General features: G+C 44.8%; 1 long non-coding RNA gene across 1 annotated transcript in view; it reads left to right on the top strand.

Moving 5' to 3' along the window:
* The window catches only part of LOC112661170 (uncharacterized), a 143,042-nt gene extending 130,263 nt beyond the window's left edge, over positions 1-12,779 (top strand). Inside the window, exons 3-7 of the long non-coding RNA XR_003137477.3 lie at positions 5,817-5,886; positions 7,123-7,248; positions 7,570-7,686; positions 8,582-8,649; positions 11,779-12,779. This is a non-coding gene — a long non-coding RNA (uncharacterized LOC112661170). The remainder of the gene's footprint in view (positions 1-5,816; positions 5,887-7,122; positions 7,249-7,569; positions 7,687-8,581; positions 8,650-11,778) is intronic.
* The last annotated feature ends 435 nt before the right edge of the window (positions 12,780-13,214 follow it).

Genomic DNA, 13,214 nt, shown 5'->3' with positions numbered 1-13,214 from the left:
CCTGTACAATGGAAGAAGTAAGAACACTTGAACATCATAAAGTTGTCACAAAGAATCAATGAGATGAGGCACATAAAGCACTCAACCCAATGCATGGCCCATAATAGGTACTCAGTGCACATCATTATTCTTAGTATCTGTTAACCAAGCTAATACTTGTCATCTTGGAGGTTGTTATGACAACCAAATGACACAACCTAGGTAAAGGACTTATAATGTTGGCCACACAGCAAGTACTCAATATAGAATAGTCATTAACATATGTAATGTAACTGTTCAACCTGTCCACCTATCACCTCCAACACTTTCATTTTTACTAGTAGTTCCCTGGCCACACTGGCCTCTATCTTCCCCAAGGTGTCCAAGTCCATTCCTCCTTGCCTGTCCCTTGCATCTGCATATGGTGGCTCCTCTTCACCACTCATGTCTCAAGTCTAAAGTCATCTTTGCAGAGAGACCACCTGGGTTCAAGAGCCTCCCTGGCCCCACCATGAACATTGTCTATCCTGTATGATGCAGTATATGCCAACATTTATTTATTCATTATCTATCTTCTCCAGCTGGATACCGAGTTCCTTGAGAATTGGGATCTCTTATTTACTGCAGTTCATCGGGCACAGGACAATGTCCAAAACAGTTTAAGGGCTCAAAAAATACTTTCCCAGCTTCAGCCCAGCAAGTGTCCATTGGGAGCCCCTTGAGGGAATTCATTTTGGAATCAATGTCTGGGAGCCTTGAAAATGCTCAGTGATCTCTGGAATAGGCTACATGAGAAACCTCACAGTGCTAGGCACTAAAAATGTTCAGGGAAATAAATCTCCCCAGTGAAAAAACAAGCTGAGTCTGTAAGTAGAGTTTGGGTAGACTGGGCTAGGTAGAAAGAAAATTCTGTCTTCTAGGAGGGAGATAGTGGGAGCAAGATCCTCCTGGAATACCCAGGGACATGGGAGAGGAAGACCTAGTGACTACCTGGGAGTGAGTGCTGTGGAAAGAGGGTATGGCTCCCAGGGCTGGACTACCCTGGGAGTGTAGGGAGATGAGAAAAAGGGGCAGAGGTCCAGGCCACATCTGTGGAAGGGCAGTGCATGGGCCCCAGCATCGATTCAGTCTAGAAGATGTGAATGGACTCAGGGATAACCCAGAGGGTGTGAAAGAGTCAGGAAAGAAATGCACAGTGATGGGGGGTGAGCAGAAATGGTCAAAACAGAAGGAGAAAAAAAAAAAAAGCCAGAAGGAGCAGGGGCGAGGAGGCTGAGTCTCTGTGTCTAATGGGTTTAGGAAATTCATTTATCCATCCATCCAAATAGTTACCTCTTCCTCCTCCCTCCCTTCTCTTTTTCTCTATCTCTGCCTACTTTCTTCCCTCTTTCTATCTTTCCTTTCTGCCCTTCTTCCATAAACCAATCCAAGAGCCAGTCACCTGCAGGTTGCTGGGAGCACTAAGTAGTACCTAATCCAGACTCCATGAACTCACAGCCAACTTGAGAAAGAGGAGACAAGCAGGGTCACTGCTACAGCATGAGATACCTTTCTGAAAACTTTAAGAAGCCTTTTCTTCTTTATGAAGAGAAGGGTACCTTATTTTTTCTTAAATGAAAAAGAAAAATAAATAAGTTTATACACTGTCCTACCTGAATGGCAGTGTCTGGCAACTGTGTCTCTACCTCAGGGAGCTTTCTGATACCTGGGGCTGCAGACACACACATACCCACCTGCCACCATAGATGCCAAGATCCCTGCCTGTTCCCTAACCCTCAGTTGGCGACTGAATCAGAATCAAAGTCTGAAATAGTGGTACTGGGAACAGAGCTCCATCTCCCAGAATAATTGACAGGCAAGAGAAGTGACATAAAGGGAGGCCTGAAGTGCTGTCAGGAACAGGGCACAGCTGCACAAATGTGGGTGAGCCAGGGAAGTGTGTACAGGCTGGCTATGCTCATGGTGGCTTTAAGTGGGAGGCGGCTCATGGCTACTGTCCCAGCACATCTATGAGTAGGAGGTCTGTAGTCTACACACTGAGCAGTGTGCTCTCAGATAAGTGAGTGTATGTCTAGATTTCAGTGGCAATCCTTAGGTGTGCTGCCCTTGTACAATGCACAGTCTGAACAACATAAATAGCAGTCCTGCAGACAAGTAAAGATATATTAATATAAATAAAAGAGTGCACTAAGACAGAGGAGAGCACAGCCATGAGAGGCAGAGCCCCAGCCCAGGGCTTTCAGATTCTGTGAAGGGCACCTTAGATAGTCAAGAATGGCCAGTTCCTCTCTCCTTCAGCCATGGCCGTGACTTGGCCCCATCTGCCTTTGTGTCTCGCACCCCACCCACGGACAGGGACAGGAAGTGCCAACACCTGCTCCTTCTCAGGTCCCAGCACCCTAGTCTCCCTTATCAGGGCAGGGCAGGGATGACAGCCTGTCAGCCCTTGGTCCAGGAGCACAGCAAAGAGGAGGGGCAGGTCCTATGCTTCCAGTGGCCATCTCAGCTCTCCTCCCCCAGTGTGCTGCCCTGGGAGGCAGTCACAGTGTCTAGGAGGGGCTGATTATCTTAGGGCTGGAGGTGGGAGAAGCTGGAATTGATGGGGCGAGGAAAACACTGTGATTTAACAACCCCACACAGTGGATTGTGCCAGTATTTGCATCAACCAACACATCACAAGAACAAGCTCTTGAGAGATTCTGAGCCTTCTGTGTTTGATTTATAAAAGTTTACTACAAAGAATTGATTGAGGCTGGCAGTGGATTGCTGCTGCTGGATTATCTTAATGTCTTCCTGGAGAAACTCTATGCAGGTTATTCTTCTTGCTAATAAGAATCGCATATCTATTTATCTGCCTGGGAACAAAAATTCAGCACTGCCAAGGAACATTGTCCTTGCTGGAGAAAATCCTGTCTTTTCTGAGATGTATGTGTATGCTCTCTGGATGACTTATCACAGGTCTTTCTGGGCCCTGATGCTCTGTCTGGGTGAGAGCTTAAGTGGGGCAGCCCTTGGGGTTTGCCAGGACGGTCTGCAGGGACTCCACTGCCTCCACAGCTGAGGGCTATGCCGCTGCATGGATCCTCTCCCCACCTGCAGATTACAGCTTGCTCTCAATATCCAAATGCTTTCAAACAAAGTATTTCTGTCAACATCTGTATGTATATGAGAAGATGGAGGGGATTAGAGGGGAAAACAAAAGAGGAAATATGCATTCTGAGACCAAGACTTAGGTTTGACCTTTGTAGTAGACAGAATAATGGCCCTTAAAAAAATGCATGTTTTAATTCTAGGAACTTTTGAATATGTTATCTCACATGGCAGGACTTAGCTGATGTGATTAAGTGAAGAATTGTGAGATGGGGAGATGATCCTGGATGATCCAGGCAGGTGCAATGTCATCATAAAGGTCCTTATAAGGAGAGAAGAGAAGGAGATGGGACGATGGAAGCAGAGGTGAGGGAGGGAGAGAGAGAATGAGAATACTGGAAAATGTTATATTGCTGTCTTTGGAGATGGACAAAGGAGTTGTGAGCCAAAGAATGCAAGAAGACTGTAGTTGCTGGAAAGGGCAAGGAAATGCATTTCCCTCCTAGAACCTTTGAGGGAATGTGGCCCTGCAGACATCTTGATTTTAGCCCATCTCCCATTTAGACTCTCACCAGCACCACAAGAAAATATATTTGTATAGTTTTAAGCCACTAAGTATGTGGTACTTTGTTACAGCAGCAACAGGAACCTCATACAAGCATGTTGCTTTCCCTGTCTCAGCTTCAGTTAGCTCATTTCCGGTAAGAGAAGGGAAGGCAAGCTACAACTTGCTTATTACCCTCTGTGGTTGTTGTGTAGTGACTTTGCAGTTGGTCAGGTAGATTGGAAAAGAGTGAGGAAGGTGCAGAGGATGGCCTTCAGCAGCAGATACTCTGGAAAGTGTTTCTCAAACTGTCTATGGTGAAGGTCCCCTCCCCCCATTTTTAATAAATTTCAATCTTTTGTGGATCAATACTTTTATAAAATACAATAAAAATAAATCATTAGAAAAAGTGAAATAAAAGACACACAAAATCTAAGCCCTATTTTTTTTTATTATTAGATTTAACAGCCATAAAATTGTTCTGTGTAATTGCTCTGAAAGCGTCTAAATGCTTATTCTCCTTTCTGTATCTGCCTCATCTTCTGTTCATGGGTAATGAACAATTTGGGGACCATCCCTGGTCAAGGCCCATACTCTGAATAGATTGTTATCTGGAGGTGAGTATAAGTTGCTATCAAAGCCTGGGGAAGTCAGATTGCTTTATGGATGAGGCAATGGCCAGACTGAATTTTGAAGGGTGAATAGAGGTTTATGAGGAAGAAAAGAGCAAAACACAAAGCAGGGAGAACAGTATGTTGAAAGCATGGAAGTGTGCAGTGCATCGTACCTCAAATATGAATTTACCTGACAGTGTCTTTGAAGGATAGTATGATAAAATTTTACCTGTTCTAGGACTTTCACAAAGAGGAGAATGGAACTTGCTATGATGTTAATGTTGAGAGCACTACCTCTCAACTTAAAGCCTCCCAGAAACTTTTCCCTATTCTTAGGATCAAGCAATAGCTCTCCGTGGAGCCCACAATGCCTGGTGAACATTGGAGCTATCCCCTGGTATAGCTACACCTCACCATGTTCCAGGCCTCCCAGCCCCACCAGACTCTTTCCCATTCTTTTCTTTCTTTCTTTTCTTTTTCTCAACCCGGGATTGAGTCCCATGTTGGGCTCCCTGCATGGAGCCTGCTTCTTCCTCTGCCTGTGTCTCTGCCTCTCTCTGTGTCTCTCATGGATAAATAAATAAAATTAAAAAATAAAGATATATGAGGTCAGAGACTATGTTGTTTCACCCTATACAGGGCCTCATACACAGTAGATGCTCAATAAACACATGCTAAATGAATATTTGAGTGAGTGAGAGGATGAGTGGTAGGAGTTGGATGGGTTGGTAGAGTAAATCCTAGAAGAGTTTGATTGTCCTCTTTGGAGTTGCCTAAAAGCATTGGTGACAACAATAGGTGACATCCAGAGAGAGAGAGAGAATGAGATATCTTATTGATCATGTTTCTCTGGAGAGCCCTGGCTAATACAGCAGAGTCATAGCACGGGCAGAAGTCTCAGTACTCTAGCACAAAGGTTCTTCTAAGACAGGAAAGATGGCCTTTGATTTCACACAAAGGAATTATGTTTGGGAATCCTTGGGGCATATGAACCCCTCCCTGGTATCAGATCTGACCCCACAAGGGCAGCACTGCCCTCACCTGGCACATTTCCTGGAAATACGGCTTCCATAAGGCCCCAAGATTTGAGGGGTACTGGCAGATGCATGGAATTGTTCATTCAGCAAATGTGCATTGAGTGCCCTTTATGGAATGGATCCAGTTATAGGAATACAATTATGAAGAATACAGCTTTACAAGTCCCTCTTCCTATGGGGCTTTTGGTGTATCAGGGGTGGGAGAACGGACAGTAAGGAAATAGTGGTAAGTTGTGTGAAGACAATCAATGAGGCATAATGCTGGCTTCTTGAGTCAGTAATATTAGATGAGAAGTATGTTCTAGGCAGAGGAAAGAGCTAGGGCAAACATGGGTACAGAAAGCAAGGTGATGGGGCTGAGCTTGGTGATCATGTCAGGATGGTCTACAGTAAGAATGGAGAACTGGGCTGGGACCCTGAACAGGTAGGACCCGGAGGCCACAGAAAAGAGCTTAGATTTATTCCAAGTGGGAAGAAAAATCTTTAGGGGCTCTTGAGTAGGGGAACATTCTGACCTGATTTATCATGGAATACAATGTCCAACTGTTGCAGCTGTCCAGATGAAAGCTGATGATGGCCTGGACTGGGATGCTGGCAGAGAAGAGGACAGGCATGGGCAAAGGTAGGATACATTTTGGAGGTAGAGGTGAGATGAATGCTGATGAATGTTGGGGGAGGGTACAAAAGAAGTAATGGATTCAAGGGAGATGCCCTGATCTTATAGGAAGTGGTGATTGTGCTGTCTCTGAAGTCAGCAGTGGTACCTGCCACAGAGGGGTCTAAGCTGAAAGGTTTGGAGCTGGGGCCTTTCTTGGCCACTACCTTCATTTATCTGAGCATTGGGCTAATACCCTCTGACCTTCTCTTTGGTTGTCCTGCTAGTTGGAACAGAACCATCTCTGGAAGCCCATCAGATCACTAAGGAAATACGGGACTCTTGTCTGCTTCTCATCTCTTCAGCCTTGCCTACCATTTAGGATACCCCTGCCTCTCAGAGCAGGAATGTCCCTTAGTCCCCAGGTCTCACAAATGCTGGCACGGGTCATTGCGTGCCCCTGAGTGAGCATGAGCAGGTGGAGAGCTGCCCCCTAGACATGCCCAGTGTGCCAGGCTCCTCACACTTGTGCCCTTGCTCATGCTGCTCTTAAGCCTGGAAGACTTTCCCTTCTTCTGAGGACTAACGTTGCTCATACCTGGAACCTTTTCTGGGTAGCCTCTCCCATCCCACATCTCTATTTGCCCACAGCCTTGTGGTTAAAGTTAATTGTCTCTCTCCTTAGGGGTCATCCTTCATGAGCTGGTGAAGTCCTGAGGGCAGGGACCATATCTCATTTATATTCCCAGCTCCCAGTCCAGGGGTCTTAGTCATTGTTTGAATTTATACAGCAAAATTACTGTATCACAGTAGTAGTGGACTGGGAAGAGAAACTTGCCTTTTCCAGAAGTGTCTCGGTTCTCTTTTACAAATAATATTTTACACATCAGCAGAACAATGATAATAGACTCCAGCTTTATCTTTGTTTCCCTGATTAGGAAGACCTAATTTTAAGTTAAGTTTGTAAATGAGGTGCTGTGACTATTTCTTGAATAATAGATCCAAATTTGCTTGAACTTGGGCGTTAAGTATTTTACATTTAAGACATGTTTGGCATTATATTCAAAGTGGAATAAATCAGATGTTCTATAATACAGGCTCAGTGTTAGGCTAAAATTCAAATGTGCTCACACTAATGGGAAAAAGTCGAGGGGCTTTAATCACAGCTTGCGATTCAGCATGATTGACAGTGTTTCCATTTTTTAAAGTCCCTGTTTTTCATGTGGAATGAATGACTCCCTTTTCATTTTGTTCCTGTAATAGGAAACGTTTTCATTGTGAAGGGAAATCTCTACAAGCAGCCCATTAAATAGTAAAATGTTACTGCTGTGCCTGAGTGAAATTATCATCCAGGGGAAGCGCTTGCTCTTCAGGTGTACAATCCTCACAGTGAGTTTTCCCAAACTGCTGAGCTTGGAGGCAATTTGTTCATCATCTGGGGGGACACACATTCAACATTTTCCCTCCTCTCTAACAAGTGAAACCTTACTTTGCATGTAAGTTGGGCCTCTTCTGGAAGTCAGCTCTGGAAACTTACTCCATGTACTTGAAGTGAAAAAGGACTTGGAGGGTCCTCGGGATGTATTGCTGAATTCAGTGTCAGAGATAAAGCCAGGCAGTGGCACCAGAGCTGGCCTGGAATTTTACTCCAAGCTGGGAATCTTTACTCTGTGCATTTATTCATGTTGCTCTTTGTTTTTCTGTCGGCAGTGGCCCACGATTCTTGCTTCTCAATTCTCATGGCAGGACTTGTTCACCACCATCAGACATCCAGAAAGAGTCTGACCTCTTCTCCAAATGCAGTGCCCTTCCCTAGACCAGTCCACGGTAAGGGGGGTGGGGGTGGGTTGCTTGATTACATCAAACTTCTGCTACAACCCTATAGATGAGTGAGGAAGACTCAATTTCTGGAAAGGCATTATGCTGCTAGCAAGAGTCCAAATTCACCCCATAAATGGGTAACAAGCTCAGTAGCTTCTGCCATGTTGAAATTCAAATTCTGACAATGAAGCCCATAAATACCTACTTACGAAAAGGGGATTGTGAAGGACAGAGATCATGTCTTTCTGATTCCATGGGGAGCTGTGACCAGACTTAAGACCCAAATGCTTGCCACCTCATTCTTGGACCTTGTGCAGTTGATTTAGTCTTGGGGATATCACCCCATCCATTACACCCAGTTTCCTTTCTTTGCCTTGGATCAGATCACTAGGTAGTATTCACCATAAACCAGAAGCTTCTAGCCACAAGGATGAAACTGCTGTCCATAAAAAATAGTGTTTATATACATTATCTCTCAGCCTTCCAGCAACCTCATCTTACAGAGGTGGAATCGAGGCTCACACAGGTTGAGCAATTTGCTAAGGCCATGGAGACAGGACAAAGGGGAACTGGGACTGGCATCCCCGTATTTCTAGTTTTAAAGCTTTTATTGATTTCATAATACCACACTAGTCACTCCACATAGCAACACATCTCAAGATGAGATTGTCAGCAAGGAGAAAACAGAAAGGGTAGACAAGAAAATGAGCCCAGAATGTCTATATCTGAGAAAGGGTGTACAAATGCATGGGTGGATCAGATATCTGCTGGAATTCTTGGCTGTTAGGATCTCAGATTGGCTTAGAATCTTTTCTGTACCTTGTGGAAGCTCATAGCCCTCCTCTGGATGTTGTGAATTTCCAGGGGGGGCTTATATGCCTATTGTCCTCTTGTCACTCAGGTTCTTGGGCCCATGGATGCTCTCTACGTGACACAGCATTGAGCCAGACATGGAAACACATTTCTTAGGTAATGCCTGGACTCTAAATCAAACCTTTTCACACAATGGTTTCATTAATGACTATGTAGTTGCCTTCCTGTGAAAGATTTGGAAGTGAGTAGAAGATGAATTTCCATCTGGGTACACAGGTAGTCTAGGGTTTGACATTAGCCACTCCCACACTTACACTATCTATGGTCATCACATCCAGGGATGTTTTCAGTCACTTTTCACCCTACAGAGTCCCCTCACCCCTCACCACCTACCTTTCTCTTACTTTTCTACCTTTTCTTGAGTTTTAGGTTCGAATACACAGTCCTTCTACTTTCTCATGCTTTGTAGCTGCTGGATGCAAACCCTCACATTATTCTCAGTGCCTCACATAGTCCCTGAGTGGAATGAAAGCCTTAGTCTGTGGGATACCCCCTTCCCTCTCTGTCCCTGGGGCTGCTGCCTTTGTTCCCCACAGGTCCACCGGAGCTGCAGCCTGCTTGCAACCCATCATGTCAGTGTCTGCCGTTGGAAGTCATTTTTCTCTGACCATGGTAGCTTAGCCCTCCCTTCCCAGAGCCTTCAGAACAACCATCCTTGAGCAGAGAGAGAGAAGATATTTCCTGTATCTGGAGAGCCAAGGAAAGGCATGGGGACAGTGCTGGGCCCAGTTGTAAAGGAACAGCAGGGAAGGGTACAGAGGGAGTGTTGTGTTGGGGACTTGGGATGGAAGCTGATGCAGGGCTTTGCTCGTCTGGGAAAGGACTCCCAAGGTTCTTGCAGAGTACAGTGAGAGGGCTTGTCTCTATCTCTTTGGCCATGTGTGGAAGGTAGGGGCTGGCCCTTAAACATTGTATGTCTTAGTCCTAAGTGTTGTGTCGTGTCTGGTTCATGGAGGCAAATGGTAGATATATGCTAAAAGAATGAGTAGGAACAGAAACAGATTTTGTCAACTGTGAAAGGGACTTAAGGCATTAGAGAACAGGTGGGTCCAAGGGGCCATTTTATAATTGCTGAGGTCCCGCTCTGTAGGCATCTACCTCAAGGTCAGCTCTGGGGTTCAGATGGTAGAGCTCATGCTGCTCACTAGGCGGTCGCTGGGGCCGCAGTTGATGGAGTCCATGGGATCCGGACTCTGAGCCTGAACCTGCCAGCCCCATGAAGGAGGAGTTAGCCTATGTTAGTTATCCTTGCATTTCTGGCCCCAGCACACACAAGGCCTCAAGAACTGAAAGGTGCCCAAATAGAAACCCTTCCAAATGGAGTTCATTGTCGCCACTAGGTGGCGCCATTGTCCCAGCCAAAGACCACATTGCCATTGGGGAGCCCTCATGCTTGGAACTTTGAGTTTAATCCAAACTCCTCTAACATATCTGTTGGGCACTAATCTCAATGCAGTAATACATTCTAATCCCATAACAAGGGGATTAACAACACCACTGTAGCTAATTTGAATTGAGAAAATCTGTTACAAGAAGCAAATTCCTAGATGATTCCTTGCGTCAGCTGGCTTAGAAGGGCCCAGCATCTTGCTAAGAGTACTTTCTGCACAAATTGGCAAGTCAGCTTGCAGGGTGAGCTGCCTCACACAGGTCACTGCAGTGCCAATTTACAGAACTGCAGAGCTTACCGAGCACCCCAGCCCTGTGCCGTTTTGATGGCTGATAGAAAGGAAGCTAGGGACAAATAAAGAAGGGTCCCCAACTTAAACTCCCAAGACTCCTTCCCCTTGCACCAAGTCTTGATGTAGGACACATCTATTCTTCTCCACATGTTCATTCCCTACCCCTTCTTTAAGATCCAGTTCCTGGGAGGCCTTTTGTGTACCTTATGCACCAAGGACTAAGACCTCTGAATTCTGGAAGTTCTTTTGACCCAGTGAGCACTGAGGAATGTGACTGTGATCCACCTTTTCTGCACCTGTTGTTTCCTCTTCACAGAGGCAGTAATTTCCTTGAGGGCAAACTCAATACCTTGAGCTTATTCTGTTTCCTGCACAGAGCAAGCACTTGGTAGGTATTTGTGAATGTTGAAGAGCAAAGTAAAACATTGCTCCATATTCAAAGGGCTGAGAGATGTTTAATAGCAAAACACAAAAAGAGACAGTTCTGTAGCTTATTACTCTTGTTCTCAGATAGCTATAGATTATGGTCTTAGGTCTTTGATCATAATCTGTAAGCTTGCAGCATGACTTTTTATTAATATCATAAATAACATTAAGAAGAAGTACATTTGTTGAGTGCCTGATATATAGTAGTCACTGTGGTATGCATCTTACATATATATTTCAGTAGTTTCCCAAAACCTCTAAGAGGTATTATACCCAGATTTCACATGGGAAAAAGTAAGGTTCAGGAAGACCAAGTAATCAAGTTTCTAAGTTAGTGCTGGCCATGCTCTGCAGGGTTGACTGGGTTTCGATAACCCAAACCACTTTCCTGGACCCTACCCATAGGGACCAGGTCCCACAGTCCCTATGGGACTCATAGGAACTCATATGCTGAGTCCATTCATAGGTACACAAATCTGACTCTGGAAGGTCTCAAGGGCATGGAGAGCAAGGTGGCTAGAGAAGTGACCTAGTGGATGGCCAGAAGCAATGCCTCTTAGGAACCTTGATTGAAGTGAATTCCTCCATTATCTTTCAATAAAAACAGACAAAACCTAAAGGACAATGTATTTGCCCAGTAGAAAACATGCAAAGAAGAGGTATTATTGACTAATTGGTATGATTTTGGTATGAAAACATGCAAAGAAGAGGTATTATTGACTATTTGGTATGATTTAGGTATTATTGACTTTTGGTATGATTTAGGTTACCTGGGAGACTTCCCTGACTTGAAATATTTCCTTCTCTGGCCTGCTTTGGTTCCCCAGATGTTGCTATTAGTTCTTATTTTCTTTGAGTTTAAAGTGTTTTTCAGTCTCTCATCATCCTCCATGATCTATCACACATGGCAAGGAATGAGTTAAGAATGTGCCTAGAAATGGCAAGGGTTTAGGATGAGCTTTGGCTCTTCCCTTCTGTCTTTATGGCTGAGGTTGAGTCCAATAGTCAGGCAGAAAGCCACTCTAGGGCCCCTCTATGGCAAGAAAAATCAGATTTTGGACTACAAAGTTTTCAGGACCTTGTTTTACACCTGTCCTCTTTACCTTGGTTCCTCAAGGTTGCCACTCCTACAGCTGGAGTCCCAGATGCCATGGTTTGTTAAGCAGGCATAGCAGGTGTTGCCAGCAACAAGAGATGGAGGAGGGAAGACAAGTCTTCAGCAAATCTTCACTAAAGATGCCTGCAATGGAAATACATTTTCTGAGGAAAGAAGTCTCCAGTTGACACTGAGAATTTCCTTTATGAGAAAAAAACTAAAAGAGCCTCCCTCACTGGCTGCCTGCATGAGCAGTAGGAAGCCCCCAGTTTCTCTCTGATACTAGAAATTCCTTCTGCAGAGGATAAGGTCTTTCATCTTACTATTTAAAACTAGGTTAAGATGTCAAATCTTCGATAGAGTAAATTTCTGATAGCCCTTTCTCCTGAGAGTCCCATTTCTCTGGTAGAGACAAATGAGAGGATTGAAATGTGAGAACTCTGAACATCTGGGGAGAGTAGGCAGGTGAGACAAGGCAGACTGAGGCATCAGGGATGTCTTTGCACTTTGCTGATTTCATGAGAGCATCGTGAGTTGGCCTCCTTTATGTAGTTCTGAGGTGTATGTATGTGACTGACTAGGCTATAGCCTTGATTGCTTAGTAGTTTTCTGGGTTACTTTTCTAGAGTGGCACCAAACTTGGTTAGCTTTGTTTGGCTTCAGAAACCTATACAGATTTTCTCTGAACTGGGCTGTGGAAGGCTGAATAATGGCCCCTAAAGAGATTTAGGCCCTAATCTCTGGACACTGTGAATCTTATCGTATATGCAAAAAGGTCTTTGCAGATGTGATTAAGGATCCTGAAATGGGGAGATTATCCTGGATTTTCCAGGTAGCTCCTAAAACATAAATACAAGTGTACTTAGGAGAGGAAGGGAGAGGGAGACTTGCCTACGGACAGAAGGGAAGCAGCACAGGGAGGCAGAGCCAGAGTTAAAGAAGATACTGGCTTTAAAAATGGAGGAAGGAGTCATGAGCCAAGGAATGCAAGGAATGCAGCTGTAGAGGCTGGAAAAGGCAAGAAAGGGGTTCTCCCTAGAGTTTCTGGAGGGAATATGGTGCTGCCAACACTTTGGTTTTGGCTAGTGAAGACATTTTGAACTTCTGACCTCCAGAACTATAAGAGAATAAATGTATGTTGTTTTAAGCCACCCTGTTTGTGGTGATTTGTTACAGCAGCTCTAGGAAACTAATACTTGGGCTAAGGTTGAGAATTTTCATCTATGGGATCCTGGTCTTTAACAAGCTTTCAGTTTAGGAGGTGAGATGAGAGCCACAAGGAATCTTTGAATGCTAACTGTGCGCACAGTGTTGTTTCCCTGGTGGGACTTAGTGGAGAGTGGGGCAGTGGGGAGCAAGTGGGTTTAGGCTTAGAGACACCAGTCCAAGGCTGGTGCTGCCATTTTTCATCAGATCAACTTTGAGAGTGTCACTTGAACTCTTGGATTCGGGGGCTG

The sequence above is a fragment of the Canis lupus genome, chromosome 23 (assembly GCF_003254725.2).
Source record: "Canis lupus dingo isolate Sandy chromosome 23, ASM325472v2, whole genome shotgun sequence".
Classification (NCBI taxonomy): Eukaryota; Metazoa; Chordata; class Mammalia; order Carnivora; family Canidae; genus Canis; species Canis lupus.
The sequence above is the reverse complement of the archived record's forward strand: the minus strand, read 5'-3'. Positions and strand labels throughout refer to the sequence as shown.